Source organism: Ranitomeya imitator, chromosome 1 (genome assembly GCF_032444005.1).
Source record: "Ranitomeya imitator isolate aRanImi1 chromosome 1, aRanImi1.pri, whole genome shotgun sequence".
Lineage (NCBI taxonomy): Eukaryota > Metazoa > Chordata > Amphibia > Anura > Dendrobatidae > Ranitomeya > Ranitomeya imitator.
This window is the reverse complement of record NC_091282.1, coordinates 892,049,117-892,072,665: the sequence shown is the minus strand read 5'-3', so window position 1 is coordinate 892,072,665 and position 23,549 is coordinate 892,049,117. Positions and strand designations below refer to the sequence as shown.

Sequence of the window (23,549 nt, the reverse complement as noted above, 5' to 3'; positions counted from 1 at the left end):
ATGGGAGGGCGCATGGACCTGCGCCGGTATGCGTTGTATTGCGTTTTACGATGCATGCGTCAATTTGACGCACCAGACAGGGCACGGACGATGCCACTTGTAGAATTTTGGCGCAGGGAAAATGCATGAACATTACTAGTTTATGTCAACGCATGCGTCAAAAAATGCAGCGTTGTGTATATGCGTTGTGGGTAGTGTCGACGGCGCTGCGCCCAACAACGCAAATGTGAACGTAGCCTAACCAGACAAGATGAAAAGTTTTAGCCTCCTATCTACCTGGGGCACGTCCTGAAGCAAGAAGGGAATTTTGACTTGCCCACCCCAGTAGGCCAGAACCACAATGCAGAGGGGCTGCTTCTGCAACATGATCCATGGCTTGGCTTTCTTCTTCCATTCTGCAGGCAAGGAACAGTATAAGATATGCACCTCATACCACTTTACTCCGCCTTCTGAAATTTTATTTACCAGTATTTTTAATCTCCTGCCCTTAGGACAGACCACACAGTAGGCCACATCAACCAGAAGTTACGTCAGACTCTCCAGCACCTGGTCACAATCTTCACACGAGTGCCAATTACCCTGGACTCCATCACTGGCCATCAAAGAAGACTTTGCTGCATCCTCCTGAGCCAGGCCTCAATAGACACTGGCTCAGCAGCATGCAAGCCATATAGTCTCAGCTGAGCATTCTGCCAAAAATCTCCGTGACTGTGCCAACCTGTGGAATCCACCCCTAACCAAAAAATTAGTCAAGTCCTGACTATCCCTGGCATCACCAAGGACTGTAGACCTCCTTCCAAGGACAGAAAGTCACTGAAATGGGAGGAGGGGCTCTCTTAAAATCAGTAGGTTGTCCTTGGTGGTGAATACTCTATCGTGCTATAATGGGGAAAGAAAATGTGGATTTCTCTGGAATAAGACATAGGATCCCACTAAACTCTCTATAGAACCAACACATTATTAGATGTCAATAGGATTGGTTAACATCAGATGTACTAGATCACAAAAGCTTGAAGTGACAAAGTACGAGTTTAGTCTAAGGCTACTTTCACACTAGCGTCGGACTCGGCCCGTCGCAGTGTGTCGGGCCGAGGTTCCGACGCTAGCAGTGAATGCGCCGCACAATGGAGGCAGCGGATGCATTTTTCCTGCGCATCCGCTGCCCCATTGTAAGGTGCGGGGAGGTGGGGGCGGAGTTCCGGCCCCGCATGCGCGGTCGGAAAAAGCGGTCCGTCGGCAGCAAAACACGTTACATGTAAAGTTTTTTGCTCCCGGCGGTCCGCCACAACACGGTGCAACCGTCGCACGACGGTTGCGACGTGTGTCAATGCGTCGCTAATGTTAATCTATGGGGCAAAAACACATCCTGCAAACAACTTTGCAGGATGCGTTTTTTCCCATAAACGACGCATTGCGACGTATTGCAAAAACGCCAGTGTGAAAGTAGCCTTAGCCAGCAGGTGGCATGAAAACCCCCATCATAAGCATTGTTGCCTTTAGAAACTGAAATTGACAGGTTAAGGAGTTTTTACTTGTTCAATACAGGCTTTCTAAATTGTATCATTTTAGTATTCTAACATCAACCATTATTCCAACTAAGGCTACTTTCACAATACGTCGCAATGCGTCGTTTGTGGGAAAAAACGCATCCTGCAAAGTAGTTTGCAGGATGCGTTTTTGCCCCATAGATTAACATTAGCGACGCATTGACACGTCGCAACCATCGTGCGACGATTGCGCCGTGTTGTGGCAGACCGCCAGGAGCAAAAAACGTTACATGTAACGTTTTTTTGCTGCCGACGGACCGCTTTTTCCAACCGCGCATGGGCGGCCGGAACTCCGCCCCCACCTCCCCGCACCTTACAATGGGGCAGCAGATGCGCAGGAAAAATGCATCCGCTGCCTCCGTTGTGCGGCGCATTCACTGCTAGCGTCGGAACCTCAGCCCAACGCACTGCGACGGGCCGAGTCCGACGCTAGTGTGAAAGTAGCCTAAGGCCTTTCACACTTCAGTCTTTGCTTCCGTCAAAATCCATTTTGTGAAAAAAAAGAAAAAAAAAAAAAAAAAAAAAACCAGATCTGGCAAATATTGCTGCTGGATCCGTTTTTTTCCCCTCAGACTTATTAGCGACGGATGGCCTTCCGTTTCATCCGTCGTTTGAAGGATCCGTCGTAAATTCTGTGTCCATCCAGACACACATTGTAACGTTTGTGTACGTCGAAAAATCAGCCAGTGATGGATCCTACGCTGTCCGTTATTGGCTATAATGGAGGCCTATGGACCCGTCGCTGTCCGTCAAAAGACTGAATAAAAAAATAAAAAAAAATCTCTCGAATTTTGTTCCAGTAAATTCCTACGGCAGCTGCTTCGACGGATCAGTCAAAAAAAATGGATCCAGAGCATCAGTTTATTTTACAATCTGCACAGGATCCGTCTTTTCAACACTGATGGATTGTGACCGATTCTAAAAAAAACTGATGCGTGAAAAAGGCCTAACAAGACAGAGCAGAGTACTACATTTTAGAGGCTAAAGTTCCATATATAACACCTACCTTCTCTAAAGTAAAAAAAAAATTGGAAAGTTAGCTACGAAAGAAAAATAACCGATAGAGGGAAAAGCGCCACTGGCAACCTGTGTGATCCCACACCCACAGATACATACGACAAGCGGCACAGCAATAGGGATACATGCACAAGGTGGGTAAGAAACCGAAGAGAGAAGTCTAAATCCTCCAGTGGAGAATAAAGTGAGGGCTAATAGAAGAGAATGCACTGCTGGCTGAATAATCCCACCGCTGGTTTTGTTTTTCTCTTGCTTGCTAGGCCAAGGCTGTGTGTTTGTGTCTCAGCCACCTCCTCTTCCTTCCTACAGTTCCCACATATACACCATGTGATTATATATAGACAATAGCATTCATGTTATGCAATCACCACGAGAAAAATATTTTGTATTTGCACTTCAGGCATTTTCCAAAGGCCTCAACTCCAGAGGACCAGGAAGTGAATGTAGGCCTGGAATACAATGCAACACTAAGTGCTGCTACTATATGGGAGCAGGGGCACAACACAGTGGCAGATAGAAAGGGATCTCGGCACACATGGATCATAGCTTGCCGGTGTACAGCGCCATAACAGCCAGGGATGACGCCGAAATACAGGCCCCTGGTCATTAAGACTATTAGCAGCTGGCAAACTAATGTATACAAGAGACCAAACGCCATGTGCACTGTAAGGTGCTCGATTATAACCTGTAGCATGCACGTTATACATATGGCAACAACAGTCTGCTGTACACAGGAGATCAGCCATATCCTACATAGGGATTATAACGACAACATAGTCTGCTGTGCTGTACACAGGTGATCAGCTATATCCTACATAGGGATTATAACGACAACATAGTCTGCTGTGCTGTACACAGGTGATCAGCTATATCCTACATAGGAATTATAACCTATAGAGACAACATAGTCTGCTGTGCTGTACACAGGTGATCAGCTATATGCTACATAGGGATTATAACGACAACATAGTCTGCTGTGCTGTACACAGGTGATCAGCTATATCCTACATAGGAATTATAACCTATAGAGACAACATAGTCTGCTGTGCTGTACACAGGTGATCAGCTATATCCTACATAGGGATTATAACGACAACATAGTCTGCTGTGCTGTACACAGGTGATCAGCTATATCCTACATAGGAATTATAACCTATAGAGACAACATAGTCTGCTGTGCTGTACACAGGTGATCAGCTATATGCTACATAGGGATTATAACGACAACATAGTCTGCTGTGCTGTACACAGGTGATCAGCTATATGCTACATAGGGATTATAACGACAACATAGTCTGCTGTGCTGTACACAGGTGATCAGCTATATCCTACATAGGAATTATAACCTATAGAGACAACATAGTCTGCTGTGCTGTACACAGGTGATCAGCTATATCCTACATAGGGATTATAACCTATAGAGACAACATAGTCTGCTGTGCTGTACACAGGTGATCAGCTATATGCTACATAGGGATTATAACGACAACATAGTCTGCTGTGCTGTACACAGGTGATCAGCTATATCCTACATAGGGATTATAACGACAACATAGTCTGCTGTGCTGTACACAGGTGATCAGCCATATCCCACATAGGAATTATAACCTATAGAGACAACATAGTCTGCTGTGCTGCACACAGGCGATCAGCTATATGCTACATAGGGATTATAACGACAACATAGTCTGCTGTGCTGTACACAGGTGCTCAGCCATATCCTACATAGGGATTATAACTAGTGATGAGCGATCGTGCTTGGATAAGGTGCTATCTGAGTATGCTCAGTTGCTAAGGCCGGTTCCACACTAGTGTTGTGTACGCAGCGTATGGCTGCGTACTTCTTTCTTTAAGATCCGCATGCATCTTGCGTACCTATATTTAACATTGGGTACGCAGGGACATGCGTTGCATGCGGATGCGCCCCTGTGCTTCGTTTTGACGTGCCCGCCGAACACAACATGTTGCACCCCCGTACGTTTGGTGGGCATGTCAACGCACGGGGATGCATCTACATACCACGCATGTCCCTGTGTACCTAATTTTAAATATAGGTATGAAAGATGCATGCGGATCTTAAGGAAAGACGTACGCAGTCATACGCTGCGTACACAACGCTAGTGTGAAACCGGCCTTAGCACCTTATCCGAGGGCATTCGCTCATATAGTACACAAGTTATACACATAGCGACAACATAGTCTGATGTGCCGTACACAGGTGATGAGTTACATACGTACGGACACATTCCTCTGCGATGTACTCAGATGGTCAATGATATCCCATATAATAGTGATTACCCCATACAGTGCACATTATTCACATAGCGGCCACATACTCCGCTGTGATGTACAGATGGTCACTGATACCACGGGCTCCTTGATTATAACCTATAGCACACGATATAATCGCACAACATACTCCGCTGCGATGTACACGTGTGAAGACCCAGAGAAATACTTTGTAGATTTGGATCCGCCATGTGTAGCTATACTGCCACCATACACTACAGCCCCCAGTCAGACTCCCACTAATCTCCTCATGGGTCAGAATGGGAAGAGGAACAAAGAGCCCACGAGAGAGGAGCTCCTGAGGGAAGGGGGGGCCCCACCAGAGAGGAGCTCCTGAGGGAAGGGGGGGGCCCCCACCAGAGAGGAGCTCCTGAGGGAAGGGGGGGCCCCCACCAGAGAGGAGCTCCTGAGGGAAGGGGGGGCCCCCACCAGAGAGGAGCTCCTGAGGGAAGGGGGGGCCCCCACCAGAGAGGAGCTCCTGAGGGAAGGGGGGGGCCCCACCAGAGAGGAGCTCCTGAGGGAAGGGGGGGCCCCACCAGAGAGGAGCTCCTGAGGGAAGGGGGGGCCCCACCAGAGAGGAGCTCCTGAGGGAAGGGGGGGCCCCACCAGAGAGGAGCTCCTGAGGGAAGAAGGGGCCCCCACCAGAGAGGAGCTCCTGAGGGAAGAAGGGGCCCCCACCAGAGAGGAGCTCCTGAGGGAAGGGGGGGGGGGGCCCACCAGAGAGGAGCTCCTGAGGGAAGGGGGGGGGGGGGCCCACCAGAGAGGAGCTCCTGAGGGAAGGGGGGGGGCCCCACCAGAGAGGAGCTCCTGAGGGAAGGGGGGGGGGCCCACCAGAGAGGAGCTCCTGAGGGAAGGGGGGGGGGGGGCCCACCAGAGAGGAGCTCCTGAGGGAAGGGGGGGGGCCCCACCAGAGAGGAGCTCCTGAGGGAAGGGGGGGGGCCCACCAGAGAGGAGCTCCTGAGGGAAGGGGGGGCCCCACCAGAGAGGAGCTCCTGAGGGAAGGGGGGGGGGGGGCCCACCAGAGAGGAGCTCCTGAGGGAAGGGGGGGGGGCCCCACCAGAGAGGAGCTCCTGAGGGAAGGGGGGGGGCCCACCAGAGAGGAGCTCCTGAGGGAAGGGGGGGGGGGGGGCCCACCAGAGAGGAGCTCCTGAGGGAAGGGGGGGGGGCCCCACCAGAGAGGAGCTCCTGAGGGAAGGGGGGGGGCCCACCAGAGAGGAGCTCCTGAGGGAAGGGGGGGCCCCACCAGAGAGGAGCTCCTGAGGGAAGGGGGGGCCCCACCAGAGAGGAGCTCCTGAGGGAAGGGGGGGCCCCACCAGAGAGGAGCTCCTGAGGGAAGGGGGGGGGGGGGCCCACCAGAGAAGAGCTCCTGAGGGAAGAGGGGCCCACATACAGGCCGCCTGATGGAGGCTGCCATACTGACGTGTGCAGACAAAGGCACAAAACTTATGCGGGGAGGGGGACAATGGGGAGCTCGCCGTATGGAGACGGGGGTGGGCGGTGGGGCCCTCACCTCCATTCACACCTCTGCACGGGAAGTAAAGCGTGGCGGGGCCTTACCCGGGGAGAGCACAAATTGGTAGGGCCCGGGCACATGTGCACATACATAAGAGCGTGCCAAACAAAGCAGCACATCCCCCTCACCTGCATTCAGCGCCTCACAGCACGGGCTCAGTCGCTTCTCTGGTCGCGGTCCTTTCGGGCCTGGCTGCTGGCGGCGGCTAGGGGCTAAGCGGGAGCCACTAGACAGTAAATACATGCAGGCAGCGACGGCGGCAGGAGGTGCGGGGACTGGCCGCGCTCAGCTCGCTAGCTCCCGGTGATACTGGGCTCTGCTCCACACACCGCACTCGGTTGCTCACGTCACCGGCAGCTTATAAACGATGGCCGCAGAGTGCAGGGATATAAATATTGAGATGAATAATCAGGCTGAGGAGGCTGTGTGTGTACACTAAGGGATAAAAGGGGCGTTCACAGGCCGAGGCGGGCTCTGCTGATGAGGAGGTGATGATGACAGAGGAAGAGGAGGAGACATGGCCGGCCCGCACTGCCGCCTCTATTTATAGGCGCTGGGGTTACGTAGTGCTCAGGTTGTGGGTCCTGGGCGGCAGCATGGGGGCAACTCACGTGTCAGCGTGGGACATACCGGAAGGGGACAACTCTCACCTGTCAGCATGAGGCAAGGGGGCAACTCTCACCTGTCAGCATGAGGCAAGGGGGCAACTCTCACCTGTCAGCATGAGGCAAGGGGACAACTCTCACCTGTCAGCATGAGGCAAGGGGACAACTCTCACCTGTCAGCATGAGGACATAAGGGAAGGGGGTCAACTAAGATCCTGCAGTGCCAGACGTGCCCCCCTGCTTAAGCCAGTACATGCCCGGGCCCATCTGAAGTTTGCTAGAAAGCATTTGGATTATCCAGAAGAATATTGGGAGAATGTTATGTGGTCTGATGAAACCAAAGTACAACTGTTTGGTAGACGCAAAACTCGTGTTTGGAGGAGACAGAATACTGAGTTGCATCCAAAGAACGCCATACCTACTGTGAAGCATGGGGGTGGCAACATCATGCTTTGGGGCTGTTTCTCTGCAAAGGGACCAGGACGACTGATCCGTGTACATGAAAAAGTGAATGGGGCCATGTATCTTGACTTTTTGAATGCAAACCTCCTTCCATGAGCAAGGGCATTGAAGATGAAACCTGGATGGGTCTTTTAGCATGATAATAATCCCAAGCACACCGCCAGGGCAACAAAGGAGTGGCTTTGTAAGAAGCACATGAAGGTCCTGGAGTGGCCTAGCCAGTGTCCAGATCTCAACCCCATAGAAAACCTTAGGAGTCGAATATCAGTGTTGCCCAGCAACAGGTCCAAAACATCAGTGTTCTAGAGGAGATCTGTATGGAGGAATGGGCCAACATACCACCAACAGTGTGTGCCAACCTTGTAAAGACTTACAGAAAATGTTTGACATTGCCAACAAAGGATATATATTACAAAACTAGATGGTGGCCCGATTCGAACGCATCGGGTATTCTAGAATATGCATGTCCACGTAGTATATTGCCCAGGCACGTAGTATATTGCCCAGTCACGTAGTATATTGCCCAGTCAAGTAGTATATTGCCCAGCCACATAGTATGTAGCAGAGCCACGTATATTGCCCAGTCACGTAGTATATTGCCCAGCACAGAGCCACGTAGTATAGAGACTTAAAAAAAAAAATATATATACTCACCTTCCGAAGGCCCATTGAAGTCCTGCTATACTCACCCTCCGCCGCCTTTCCCGCTCCCGGGACCGCTCCATTGCAAGCGGCAGCTTCCGGTCCCAGGGCTGGTGTGAGCAAGACCTATGATGACGTCGCGGTCACATGACCGTGACGTCGCGCGGCAGGCCCTTGTCGCACACCAGCCCTGGGACCGGTAGCTGCCGCTTGCGATGGAGCGGTCCCGGGAGCGGGAAAGGCGGCGGAGGGTGAGTATAGCAGGTTTTTGATTTTTTTATTATTTTTAACATGACATATTTTTACTATTGATGCTGCATGGGCAGCATCAATAGTAAATAGTTGGGGACACACAGGGTTAATAGCGAGCGGTAACTGAGTGCGTTACACCGTGGGCCGTTACCGCTGCCATTAACCCTGTGTGAGTGGAGGGGATTATGGAGCGGGCAGTGAGTGCAGGGGAGTAGGGGAAGAACTAATCGGACTGTGGCCATCGCTGATTGGTGGTGGCAGCCATGACAGGCAGCTGCCGAGACCAATCAGCGAATGAATAACCGTGACAGACAGACAGACGGAAGTACCCCTTAGACAATTATGTATATAGATATTGAGATGGACTTTTGTAAATGACAATACTTTTCCATCATAATTTGCAAAATAAATCTTGCCAAATCAGACAAGGTGATTTTCTAGATTTGTTTTCTCATATTGACTCCCATAGTTGTCGTCTACCTATGATGTCAATTACAGACCTCGCTCATCTTTTTAAGTGGGAGAACATGCACAATTGGTGGCTGACTAATTACTTTTTTCACCACTGTATATGTAATATTGTTCAATTAAATTGTAAAAGATTGTCCCGTACCAGCCCTTTATGCTCAATGAAAGCGACAGAATCCATGTGCTGCATTATATTCTACATACCTAGATATCTAAATAACATGAGATATGGCTGTGAAGAAACCAGATTGTATCTTAATTACCCAGACAGCTACCTTTTTGCAAACCAATAAGAACTGACTTTTCATTTGTATATTGGCTTGTGGATTTAAGTGTTTATGTCTGGTGGTTCAAGAAGACAGACTTGCAAACTGATACAATTTAACATACAGTGTGAGGGTATGTGCACACGTCAGGATTTCTTGCAGAAATTTCCTGAAGAAAACCGGAAATTTTCTGCAAGAAATCCGCATTTTTTTTTTTTTTGCGTTTTTTTTCCTGTTTTTTTCAGCATTTTGCAAGCAAAATTAGCTTGCAGAATGCTAAAATTTTCCAAGCAATCTGTAGCATCGCTTGGAAAACTGACTGACAGGTTGGTCACACTTGTCAAACATAGTGTTTGACAAGTGTGACCAACTTTTTACTATAGATGCTGCCTATGCAGCATCAATAGTAAAACATAGAATGTTTAAAAATAATTAAAAAAATGGTTATACTTATCTGCAGACAGCCGATCTCCTCAGTGGCGTCCGTTCCTATAGGTGGTGTGTGAGTGCAGGACCTTCGATGATGTCGCGGTCACGCGACCAATCACAAGATGGCGACGTCATCGCAGGTCCTTCACACAGAGCATCTATAGGAACGGAACCGGCCGCGTGCACCGATGAGAGGCGGGAAGACTCCGGTGCCATCAGAGGGTGAGTATATCACTATTTTTTATTTTAATTCTTTTTTTTTTTTTTACCAATTATATGGTGCCCAGTCCGTGGAGGAGAGTCTCCTCTCCTCCACCCTGGGTACCAACCGCACATAATCTGCTTACTTCCTGCATGGTGTGCACAGCCCCATGCGGAAAGTAAGCAGATCAGTGCATTCCTAGGTGTGCGGAATCCCCGCAATAACGCAAATTTAATGAACATGTTGCTTTTTTTTCCGCAATGCGATTTTTTTCGCGGAAAAAAGCAACATTTGCACAAGAAATGCGGAATACACTCTAAATAATAGGAGGCATATGTAAGCGTTTTTATAGCGAAAAAAACGCAAAAAAAACGCGAAAAATACTGAACGTGTGCACATGGCCTAAGTCTGTAATAGTGACTTGTACATAGTGTGTGTTTATCTTTGCTTATTGATGTGTGCTGATATGCTAATTGTGCATTGAATTCCAGAACTAGCTTGGTGACTTCTAAAGCAGAGAAGGAAAGACTGTAAATACAACAAGAGAAAAGAAATTAGCCAGCTCACCGATGGCGATCACAGGTGCACGGATCTCCATTGCAGGTATACGAACAAGTCCTCCGAAGAAAAAAAAAAAAGGGATTGAGATCCAGCTCCTAAAATTCGGTAATTTTTATTTAATTCCAAAGACGAATAAAATCCACAGACATGGAATAAACAAGCTCCCTCCGGTAGGTGCCCCTGCACATGAAGGGCTATACGGCAACGCGTTTCGATCTGACGATCTTTTTCATAGCCATGGCTGGTAGCTCTGTGTTACTTCAGTCCCCCCCAGGATGTGATCTCTGAGTCTTTTTATACCCAAGGCATTAAGCTATTTTTAGAATTACCCAGTGTCCTTTAGTTCAACATCAAGATATGGCAAACAATGGTGATGAGATTACGTAGTACTACTTGATAGTGTTGAGCATTCCGATACCGCAAGTATCGGGTATCGGCCGATACTTGCGGTATCGGAATTCCGATACCGAGATCCGATATTTTTGTGATATCGGGTATCGGTATCGGAAGTGTAAAATAAAGAATTAAAATAAAAAATATTGTTATATTCACCTCTCCGGCGGCCCCTGGACATCAGCGGGAGGATCCGGCGTCCGGCACGGCTTCTTTCTTCAAAATGCGCGCCTTCAGGACCTGTGGAATGACGTCCCGGCTTCTGATTGGTCGCGTGCCGCCCATGTGACCGCCACGCGACCAATCAGAAGCCGCGACGTCATTCCTCAGCTAAAGTCCTAGAATGAGCGCCTTCTAGGACCTGAGGAATGACGTCGCGGCTTCTGATTGGTCGCGTGGCGGTCACATGGGCGGCACGCGACCAATCAGAAGCCGGGACGTCATTCCACAGGTCCTGAAGGCGCGCATTTTGAAGAAAGAAGCCGTGCCGGACGCCGGATCCTCCCGCTGATGTCCAGGGGCCGCCGGAGAGGTGAATATAACAATATTTTTTATTTTAATTCTTTATTTTACACTTTAATATGGATCCCAGGGCCTGAAGGAGAGTTTCCTCTCCTTCAGACCCTGGGATCCATGAGGATACATTCCGATACTTGATGTCCCATTGACTTGTATTGGTATCGGATATCGGTATCGGCGATATCCGATATTTTTCGGGTATCGGCCGATACTATCCGATACCGATACTTTCAAGTATCGGACGGTATCGCTCAACACTACTACTTGACCATTCAATCTATTTGCACAGTCTTTCCTTTAATTCCAAAGACGAATAAAATCCACAGACATGGAATAACCAAGCCATGGCTATGAAAAAGATCGTCAGATCGAAACGCGTTGCCATATAGCCCTTCATGTGCAGGGGCACCTACCGGAGGGAGCTTGGTTATTCCATGTCTGTGGATTTTATTCGTCTTTGGAATTAAAGGTACCGTCACACTAGACGATATCGCTAGCGATCCGTGACGTTGCAGCGTCCTCGCTAGCGATATCGTCCAGTGTGACAGGCAGCAGCGATCAGGCCCCTGCTGGGAGATCGCTGGTCGGGGAAGAAAGTCCAGAACTTTATTTCGTCGCTGGACTCCCCGTAGACATCGCTGAATCGGCGTGTGTGACACTGATTCAGCGATGTCTTTGCTGGTAACCAGGGTAAACATCGGGTAACTAAGCGCAGGGCCGCGCTTAGTAACCCGATGTTTACCCTGGTTACCATCCTAAAAGTAAAAAAACAAACAGTACATACTTACCTACAGCCGTCTGTCCTCCATCGCTGTGCTCTGCTCTCCTCCTGCTCTGGCTGTGAGCGTCGGTCAGCCGGAAAGCAGAGCGGTGACGTCACCGCTCTGCTTTCTGGCTGCCCGGCGCTCACAGCCAGACCAGAGAAGCAGAGCGCCGAGGACAGACAGCGGTAGGTAAGTATGTAGCGTTTGTTTTTTTACTTTTTAGGATGGTAACCAGGGTAAACATCGGGTTACTAAGCGCGGCCCTGCGCTTAGTTACCCGATGTTTACCCTGGTTACCGGGGACCTCGGGATCGTTGGTCGCTGGAGAGCTGTCTGTGTGACAGCTCTCCAGCGACCAAACAGCGACGCTGCAGCGATCCGGATCGTTGTCGGTATCGCTGCAGCGTCGCTATGTGTGACGGTACCTTAAAGGAGTGACTGTGCAAATAGATTGAATGGTCAAGTAGTACTACGTAATCTCATCACCATTGTTTGCCATATCTTGATGTTGAACTAAAGGACACTGGGTAATTCTAAGAATAGCTTAATGCCTTGGGTATAAAAAGACTCAGAGATCACATCCTGTGGGGGACTGAAGTAACACAGAGCTACCAGCCAGACATTCTGCAAACCACCCCAACAGACAAGAGAACGGACTGCAGCCAATTCATCATGGCACCATCACGAGGGACACTGATCTATGATTCTATAGGAAACAACCTAGGGGTTTTCTCTAGTCACCTTCCACGACGGCATATGGACGGCATATGGCATATGGAGGTTGTCTCTTTGCCCTAATGGGGAACAGGAAACACAGAGAGGTTTAAAAGGACCTCCCACCTGCCAGTGTCTTTCCTGTTCCCCATGGGACAGGGAGAGGTCTCCAGGTGCTGTTTTGGCCGGCGACTGCGGTACCTTTGTGCAGGCTCTGCCTGTTGTAGCCGGGCAGCTGGTGGTCGCGTTCCGCCTCCTCCCCTGCTGCTCCCGTCGTCCTGCTATGCAGGTGCCTCAGGGACCCCCTCCCGGCCTTCCCGCGCCCCCACGAGGGCAAAGCAGGCCTGGGATCCCTCGCCGGGCTCCTCCATGAGCTGCTCAGCGTTCTCCCCCTCCATTGCCGGCTCGGCGTTCCGGATGTGACGTCGGCGGTCTCGCGCATCACTTCCGGTCCCTCGTTCTCCTGGAAGCCGCTTCTTCCGGGTTCGCCGGCCGGCGTGTCGGACTGATGGCGTCCCCTCACATGGATCCCGGAGGGGGAGGGGGAACTGCTGATTGCTGGAGGCAGGTGCGGACAGCGTTCTTAAACCCTGCTGAACCACCACTGAGGTAAGACTAATTTTCCCAGTATGGATGGTTCCTTGTGCCCTGCATCTGCGGAGCCCAGCGCTACCCCTGCTACAGTAAGTGTTTTGCAGAGATAGGATCCGGGAGGTAGTACCTATAGGGGGTTTTAATGTCCTCACTCCCCTCTCCCTTGTCATTTCAGGGAGAGAAGTCTGCCCCTAAAGCCACTATTAAAAAGAAGTGCCCAGTCTGTTCTACTAAATTCCCTCTTAACTGGGACAAAAGACTCTGCCAGCCATGTACTGACAAGATTGTAAAAGCTGAGCAACCATCTCTGCTGGATGAAATTCGCTCCTTAGTAAAACAGGAGGTGCAATCTTCGTTAGCAGCTTTTACTACTCCTCCACCTCCGCCGCCGCATTCCCCAGCTAAAAAGAGAAAAATTCAGGCGGTCGAATCAGACTCTGATTCAGACCTCTCCCATACTTCATCTGTGGGCTGGGAAGATCCTGTATCACCTAAAGCTGAGGTCAGGAAATACCTCTTTTCCTCAGATTACATTGAGGATTTAGTATCTGCTGTCCGTAATACTATGGGCCTAGAAGAGGAATATGAGCCACAGTCCGTACAGGATCAGATGTTTGGCGGACTCAGATCGGAGAAAAGAGTGGGGTTCCCGGTGCACGCTAACATTGTTAGTATGGTTAATCAGGAATGGGAACAGCCTGAGAAACGCCTCACTACCCCTGCAGAAATGAAGCATAGATTTCCTCTAGAGGGTGAAGTAATCAAATTGGACATTCCAAAGGTGGATGTGCAGGTGGCTAGAGTCGCCAAAAGAACAGCACTCCCTTTTGAGGATTCCTCACAATTAAAGGATCCTATGGACAGAAAGATTGAAAGCCTCCTAAAAAAGTCTTGGGAAACTTCAACGTCTATCCTTAAGGCCAATGTCGCTTCCACTTGTGTTGCCAGGGCCCTCTCCTGCTGGTTGGAGAAATTAGTCTCATATATCTCAGGGTACCCCGAGAGGTGAATTATTAGATTCACTTCCCATCCTGCATAGAGCCTCTGGGTTTCTGGCTGACGCTTCTCTGGAATCTGTTAGAGTGGCCGCCAGATCTCTCGTACTCTCCAACTCTGCTAGAAGAGCCCTCTGGCTTAAAATATGGAGCGGTGATATCACTTCAAAAGCCAAGTTGTGTGCTATACCTTTTAAGGGAGATTATGTTTTCGGTCCAGCCTTAGACGATATTCTTGACAAGGCTACTGACAAGAAAAAGGCACTCCCGGAGCAAAAACAACCGAGAAAACGTTTTATTCGTGCCCCACAGTCTCAGCCCCCTCAAAGAGGGAAAGGCAAAACCGGCAGGTGGAGTTACGCCAAAGGTAGAGGGAAAAATATTTTTGTCCCCCAGCAGCAGCAACAACAGTCCCAACAGGACAAGCAATGACTCCGACCCGGTAGGGGGGAGACTCTCAAAATATGTGGGTCAGTGGGAAAATATCACCAGTTCCCACTGGGTCCTCAATGTCATCAAGGAGGGCCTATTAATAGAGTTAATTTCTTCCCCCCCCTCAGGGTCTGAAAGTTACTACCCTTACGTCTTCAAGAGATCACAATTTGTTGACATTGGGTCTCAGAGATCTTATGAAATCAAATGTGATCTCACCAGTTCCACATCTGGAACAAGGAAAAGGACATTATTCCCGTCTATTCTTAGTACCCAAACCCTCAGGGGACGTAAGAATTATTATAAACCTAAAAGGTCTAAACCGACATGTGAAATATCGCAAGTTCAAGATGGAGTCTGTAAGATCTGCAATTCCTCTGATAGGACATCAGTCCTTTATGGCAACCATCGACCTAAGGGATGCATATTTTCACATTCCTATCCACCCGAGACACAGAAAATACCTCAGGTTTGCGATACGGGGGAGTCATCGAGTGGAGCACTATCAGTATGGAGTCCTTCCCTTCGGCATTTCCTCAGCACCAAGGGTATTCTCCAAGATCATGGCAGAGGCAGTGTCATTTATCCGGAGTCAAGGTGTCTGTATAGTGCCCTACTTGGACGATCTACTGGTAGTTGCCCCCACCGAGATGACCCTGATATCCCATGTGTCAACCACTTTGGAGATATTGAAGTCTCTGGGTTGGATTCCAAACATGAAGAAGTCTCAGCTTCAACCCTCAAGAACCAGAAAGTTCTTGGGGGTGGTTCTGGACTCAACAAAACAGATGTCCTTTCTCCCAGACGATCACAGGCTACCATTAGTAGCAAAAGTCAGAAAATTCAAGGAGATGAGATGTCCTACTCTTCGAGAAGGAATGTCTCTCTTAGGCTCCATGACAGCCTGTATACAATCAGTGGCTTGGGCTCAAGCTCACTCCAGAATTCTCCAAACCCACATTCTAGACAGGTGGGATGGTCAACCTGGCACTCTAACAAGAAGGATTCACACACCAGGTCGAGTGAAAGCATCCTTAACATGGTGGATGAATTCCAGAAACCTCCTGAAGGGGGTGAGCTGGATTCAGCTCCCGATAACTACGATCAAGACAGATGCCAGCAGGAGAGGCTGGGGAGCCATAGTAAATCATGTTCCTTACCAAGGTCTTTGGAACCAGTCGATCAGCGAGAAATCGTCAAATTTCAGAGAACTCAAAGCTGTGGAAGAGGCCCTGTTAGCAGCAAGCCGTCAGATTTCCGGTCAACATGTCCAGATCTATTCAGACAACATGACCACGGTGGCGCATATCAGGCGTCAGGGCGGCACAAAATTCCTCAGTTTGAAAAAGATCTCCGCTCGAATTTTTTATTGGGCCGAGAAACACTTACTGTCACTGACAGCAATTCATCTAAAAGGGACTGCAAATATTCAAGCAGACTACCTGAGTCGCCAGGACATTCATCCTGGCGAGTGGAGCCTGGACCTTCAAACGTTCAATATGCTAGTACAAAAGTGGGGTCTTCCAGAAGTCGACCTCTTTGCCTCTCACCAGAACGCAAAAGTCAAAACCTTTTTTTCCTTGAACCCAAGAGGCAATCCCAGAGGAGTGGATGCCCTAGTCCAAGATTGGCACTTCCAGCTTGTCTACGCATTTCCACCAATCCCAATCCTGGCAAAGGTTCTAAGGAAGATACGAATAGAAGGAACTCCGACTATCCTGATAGCCCCTTTTTGGCCCAAAAGAAGTTGGTTCAACTTGATCATCCAACTACAAGTGGATGGACCAGTAATGTTACCTCTAAAAAACGATCTTCTCTCTCAGGGTCCTATTCTCCATGCAGACCCTCAGAAATGGAATTTAGCGGCGTGGTTACTGAAGCCCAGGTCTTGAAAGCAAAAGGACTATCGGACTCTGTCATAGCTACTCTCCAAAAATCGAGAAAGCCAGTAACCAACGCCATCTACAACAAAATCTGGAAAAAGTTTTCGTCTTTTTGTTTACCTAACCTTCCAGACCCTCTCAAGCCTAATATACCTAACATCTTAGATTTTTTGCAAAAAGGCTTAGGAATGGGTCTTAGGCCCAGTACTCTCAGAGTCCAGGTCTCGGCACTTAGCTCCTTTTTTGATCAAGATCTAGCAGGCCATCGCTGGATCAAAAGATTTTTAACATCAGCAACTAGGATGAATCCTAGAAAACAGATAATAGTTCCCCCATGGGATCTAAATGTGGTGCTTCAAGGTCTTACAGGCCCGCCTTTTGAACCTTTTTCCTCCTGCTCTCTTCAAAATCTTGCATACAAAACTGTGTTTTTGGTAGCCATAACTTCGGCTAGAAGAGTGGGTGAACTACAAGCCTTATCTATAAGAGAGCCGTATCTTCTAGTGAGAGATGACTCAATAGTACTTCGTCTAGATCCTTCTTTTCTTCCGAAGGTAGTCTCTGATTTTCATCGTTCCCAAGAGATTGTTCTACCAACCTTTTGCCATAGTCCTGCAAATTCGGAAGAAAGAAGATTCAACACTCTGGACGTCCGACGTATTGTGCTGCAATACTTAGATCAGACCCGTGCTTTCAGAATCGATCATAACCTCTTTGTCCATTCCTCTGGGCAAAATAAGGGTAAAAAAGTAGCTAAAAGTACCATTGCTACATAGATCAAAAAGGCTATAACGGAAGCCTACCTTGCTCAAAACAAAATACCTCCAGTAGGGATCAAGGCCCATTCAACAAGATCTACGTCAGTCTCCTGGGCAGAAAGAGCAGGTGCATCCCCAGAGCAGATCTGCAGGGCAGCAACGTGGTCTTCACTTCATACTTTCTCTAAACATTACAGATTAGATGTATTGTCCAATAAGGACTTAGTCTTCGGCCGTAAAGTTCTGCAGGCCGTTGTCCCTCCCTAGTGCCAAATTAGTTGGTATTCCTCCATATGCCGTCGTGGAAGGTGACTAGAGAAAATAGAATTATTCTTACCGTTAATTCGGTTTCTAGGAACCTTCCACGACGGCACTAATTTCCCACCCGATATATATTCCTGGATTAGTTCTGGGATTCGGAAGGTAAACCGGTGCTATGGGTTCAGTTGTAAGTCACTGGCAGGTGGGAGGTGGGAGGTCCTTTTAAACCTCTCTGTGTTTCCTGTTCCCCATTAGGGCAAAGAGACAACCTCCATATGCCATATGCCGTCCATATGCCGTCGTGGAAGGTTCCTAGAAACCGAATTAACGGTAAGAATAATTCTATTTTCGGCTCCGGTTGGAAGGACACAGATCTGATACAGTGACCATCTCTGAACCATGGATATGTTTGGAGAAAGCCAGGTCTGGGACCCGCTGGTCACCTTGTTCCATGGAGATGGTCAGATAAGCCAGGTGGTGACTCTCGTGTCAACTGGCTTTGGACCCTGTATGGACTCTATGGACAGTTCTTGGTCATCTCCCTATGCTTGTCGTTACCTCTTCTCTGTGCATGCATCCATAGATGGAGTAGCGACCCTGGGAGCTCTGACATCATGTCAAATGGCTTTGGACCTTGTATGTACTCTATAGACAGTTCTTGGTGATCTCCCTATGCTTGTTGTTACCCCTCCTCTGTGCGTGCATCCACAGATGGAGTAGCGACCCTGGGAGCTCTGACATCATGTTAACTGGCTTTGGACCTTGTATGGACTCTATGGACAGTTCTTGGCGATCTCCCTATGCTTGTCGTTACCCCTTCTCTGTGCGTGCATCCACAGATGGAGCAGAGACCCTGGGAGCTCTGACATCATGTCATACTGGAAATACGTGGAGATGCAGTGATATTTTATATGCGCCCATGTAATCAAGCAATTGCAGCCATGTTGGGATTGTTCTGTTTCCTATTGTGTGCTGTGGTTCAATAAAGTATTGCCACACTGTTTTACCTTAACCCTGTGTTGTCTGTGTAGTGTATTGCCCACTGGGAGATAGAGCAGGCGTTCAGTGGTATGAGGCGTGGTACATGCAGTCATGCTAAAGACAGCTGGGCCAGCGAACGAGAGAACCCACTGACCCCGTTTCCCCGTTACAACGGCTTTCCGAAAACCCTGTCTGATGACAAATTCACACTTAGCACTTGCTTTTTGGGAAGGCCGTATCTCATGGTATGTATTTTTTCTGAGTTTTTTCTATGTGAGCTATACCTAGATATTTGCCTCTATTTACACATTCTGTATACAGTAATTAACTAGGCATCGACCACAAGGCAGAACCTATCGTCCTTGTTTTTCAAGGCAGATTGTATTTTTTATGGGGCTTTCACACCACCATGTTTCTTTGTGGACTGATGGTCATAATTTGGTAAATTAAAAAATAATGCATGAAAATAATGCATGATCTACTCTTTTGCGATTTGCTGGGCGAACTTTCTCATGCAAGTGAATCTGTCTGCAAAAATAACTTGCTGCATGAGAATGGTATCTGCATGTCATCGTGGAATAAAAACTGTCTAAAACAGATACACTGAACTATGAAAAATAGTCTGCTTTCCCCAGCAATATACAAATGTGATTACCTTTTGCATAAAAAAAATTGAAATTGGTTGTTTGTAGTAGAGACCGAATGCATCTCTGTGTAAATGAGGCATAAGGGATAAACCATATTGCACTGGAAAATGTTGGTTCCAAAGCACACATGTGCAAGCCCCTTTTTGGGCCCTAAAAATAGGCCATGTGTACTTCAGACATGAACATCTGCACTGATGATTATACCAGTTATTCCAGAAAACTATTTGAACATATCATTCTCACCCACAAGGCTCTTCCCAATACTGCACCTCCCCATATATTTTCTCTCATCTTTGCCTATTAATCCTCTTTTCTGTCAATGTTCCAAAATCCAAACCGTCCACTTCTGTCTCCAAGACTTTGCTCATACTGTACCTGTCCCGGACAACTGGAATAATTCCTAATCCTGAAGCCTGCTGAATTCATGTCAGTTGGTTGCGGTCAGGGTACAGACCATGATGTATGAACTTGCTGCGGGTCCTATGACCCAAATTTGACAGTCTAATATATGCCTATGTGTTCCGATTGGTACGGACAGTCTGACTTTTTCGCTGTGTGAATACGACCTTATCTTCTTAGTCTTTGCTCTCGAATGTAATTTAGATCTGTAAATGTGCAGATGCAGGTTGCTCACTGGCTCATGCAGCTTTGTGTACTACCTTGTTATATATTATATGGCTGGTCCATTATACAATACCAGCAGTTTTATCTCTTGAGGCAGCCATATTTGTAAGCACTTGATAGCAGCGTCTTCACTTCAATTGTTTGAATTATTAATTTATTAGGATTAGTGATGTGCAAACATAAACTAAACGGTAAAGTTTGGTGTCCGCACAGGACCCCGAACAGTGACTTCTCCCGGAAGTCTGTTTCTGTTCTGGCAGCACAGCTAATCAACAATCTATTCCTATGTGGTCACTTCCAACCCCATCTGTCACAGCACTGTTCTGGAGTATCCCAAGCCTAGAGATGCCCTAGCTATCCTTGCTTCCCAGATTACTTCCGATGGTGAAGACACTGGGGCCACGTGCCTTGCTGAACTCCTAAATCTGCCCTTATCTGTCCCCTCCCCCACCCAGGGAAGTGGAGAGTTGTAGTGTATAAGAATACACAAACCAGACTAAGAAGGGACGATGTACAGGGGTAAATGAAAATACTAATACAAATATGCACTGAAAAACAGTGGAACACTGGGAAGAAAAGGAAGGAAAACCAAATGGGAGAAGATGAGGATATGCACACAGATAAGGCTACTTTCACACTAGCATCGATTGGGATATGTCGCAATGCGTAGTTTTGGGGAAAAAACGCATCTTGCAAAGTTGTCTGCAGGATGCGTTTTTTCCCCATAGACTAACATTAGCAATGCATTGCGGTGCATTGCCACACGTCGCAACCATCGTGCGACGGTTCCGTCGTGTTGTGGCGGACCGTCCGAACAAAAAAACGTTGCTTGCAACATTTTTTTGAGCATCGTGTCCGCCATTTCTGACCGCGCATGCGCGGTCTGAACTCTGCCCCCACCTCCCCGCAGCTCACAATGGGGCAGCGGATGCGTTGGAAAAATGCATCCGCTGCCCCCGTTTTGCAGCGTTTCCACAGTATGCGTCGGTACGTCGGCCCGACGCAGTGTGACGGGCCGAGTACGACGCTAGTGTGAAAGTAGCCTAAATCAACAAAGCAACAGTCTTTTGAACAACACTCCAAATGCCTTCTCAAACAACCAATACCTCCAACTCCAAAATCGGGCAGTATTATTATTGTTATTATACATTTTTATAGCGCCATTTATTCCATGGTGCTTTACATGTGAAAAGGGGACAAATAAAATAAACATGAGTAAAAAACAATGCACTAACAGGTACAGAAGGAGGGAGGACCCTATCCGTGAGGGCTCACAGTCTGCAGGAGAGCTCATCGTTCGGCGGTTCAGTAGGTTGAGGATAACTGCAGGCTGTAGGCTTGTCAGAAGAGGTGTCTTCAGGTTCTTTTTGAAGGTTTCTACGGTAGGCGAGAGTCTGATGTGTTGGGGTAGAGAGTTCCAGAGTATTGGGGGAAGCACGGGAGAAGTCTTTGATGCGGTTGTGGGAAGAAGAGATAAGAGGGGAGTAGAGAAGGAAATCTTGTGAGGATCGAAGGTTGCATGTAGGTAAGTACCGGGAGACCATGTCGTAGATGTATGGAGGAGATTGGTTGTGGAAGGCTTTGTATGTCATAGTAAGGGTTTTGAACTGTAGCCTCTGGACGATATGAAGCCAGTGAAGGGCTTGGCATAGGGGAGAGGCTGGGGACTAGCGGGGAGACAGGTAGATTAGTCGGGCAGCAAAATGTAGGATGGATTGGAGTGGTGCTATAGGGGAGGCCAGAGAGTAGGAGGTTGCAGTAGACAAGGTGGGAGATACTAGCGTGCACTAGTAGTTTTGTGGTTTCGTTGGTCAAGGAATGTGTGGATCCAGGAAATATTTTTGAGTATGAGATGGCAGGAGGAGGTAAGGACTTGGATATGTGGCTTGAAAGAGAGGGCAGAGTCGAGGATCACCCAGAGGCACCGAGCATGCAGGACTGGGGAAAATGAGCAGCCATTGACATTGATGGATATGTCTGGTGTAGGGGTAGAGTAGGATGGAGGAAAGATGATGAATTATGCTTTGTCCATGTTCAGTTTTAGAAAGCGAGCAGAAAAGAAGGCCGAGATAGCAGACAGTGTGGGATTTTGGTGAGTAAGGAGGTGAGGTCAGATCTGGATAGGTAGATCTGCGTGTCATCGGCGTAGAGATGATACTGCACACCGTGGGATTCTATGAGCTGTCCCAGGCCGAAGGTGTAGATGAAGAAGAGTTGGGTCCCAGAACTGAGCCTTGAGGGACACTGACAGACAAGGGGCAAGGTGAGGAGGTGGCGTGGGAGAGGGAGACACTCAAAGTTCGGTCTGTTAGATATGAGGAGATCCAGGATAGGGCCAAATCTGTGATGCCAAGAGATGATAGAATCTGTAGCAGGAGGGAATGGTCCACAGTGTCAAAGGCATAAGACAGGTACAGGAGAAGGACAGAGTAGTGTTGCTTGCTCTTGGCGGTTAGTAGGTCATTGGTGACTTTAGTTAGGGCAGTTTCAGTTGAGTGATGGGGTCGGAAGCCAGATTGTAACTGGTCAAAGAGGGAGCAGGAGGAGAGAGGTGGGAGGGCAGTTCAAGACGGTCATGCTGTTCCAGTAGTTTTGAGGCATAAGGGAGAAGAGATATCGGGCAATAGGTAGACACAAAGGATGGGTCGAGGGAGGGCTTTTTGAGGATGGGTGTGATCTTGGCATGCTTTAAGGATGAGGGGAAGACACCAGTTGTAAGTGAGTAGTTGAAGAGATGTGTTAGGGTTGGGATGAAGACTGGTGAGGCTAGGGATGAGGTGGGACGGAAGTGGATCAAGCGTGCAAGTGGTGAGATGTGATCTAGACAGGAGGGTGGAGAGCTGATCTCCAGTCATGGTGGAAGCTGGTTTTGGAGGAACAGGGTTGAGCAGTTATGAGGGTCATTAGGCGCTGCGGGCCAAAGCTTTCTCTGATTGTATCGATCTTTTTAAAGAAAGAGGCAAAGTCTTCAGCAGAAATGAGGGGGGGGGGGGGAGGAGGTGCTGGGGGACGGAGTAGAGAATTGAAAGTGTTGAAAAGATGTTTAGGGTTGTGAGACAGGGAGGATACGAGAGATGAGAAATAAGTTTGTTTTGCGGCACTGAGCGTGGACTTGATTCTGGCGAGGGACTGTGTTATGACCTGGTGGTCAGGACAATAATGGACCTGGTGGTTAAGAGCACACGAAATGACCTAATAGTTACTGATAATAAAGGACGAGCTCTGGGACGTGGGAACTCTGCTGACCGCAATCCCTAATCCTATCAAAGACACTAGAAATAGCCGTGGATTGTGCCTAACGCTCCCTATGCAACTCGGCACAGCCTAAGGAACTAGCTAGCCCTGAAGATAGAAAAATAAAGCCTACCTTGCCTCAGAGAAATTCCCCAAAGGAAAAGGCAGCCCCCCACATATAATGACTGTGAGTAAAGATGAAAATACAAACACAGAGATGAAATAGATTTAGCAAAGTGAGGCCCGACTTACTGAACAGACCGAGGATAGGAAAGGTTACTTTGCAGTCAGCACAAAAACCTACAAAAAGACCACACAGAGGGCGCAAAAAAGACCCTCCGCACCGACTCACGGTGCGGAGGCGCTCCCTCTGCGTCCCAGAGCTTCCAGCAAGCAAGACAACAATAAAAATAGCAAGCTGGACAGAAAAATAGCAAACCAAAGAAATACAAGCTGGAACTTAGCTTCTGCTGGGACGACAGGTCACAAGAACGATC

At 48.4% G+C, this 23,549-nt stretch overlaps 1 protein-coding gene across 1 annotated transcript in view; it reads right to left on the bottom strand.

Annotated features, from left to right (window-relative positions):
* The window catches only part of CNOT6L (CCR4-NOT transcription complex subunit 6 like), a 105,340-nt gene extending 98,492 nt beyond the window's left edge, over positions 1-6,848 (bottom strand). Inside the window, exon 1 of the mRNA XM_069743216.1 lies at positions 6,495-6,848. The gene's annotated coding sequence lies outside the window, so the exon portion shown is untranslated. The remainder of the gene's footprint in view (positions 1-6,494) is intronic.
* Between the last annotated feature and the right edge of the window lie 16,701 nt (positions 6,849-23,549).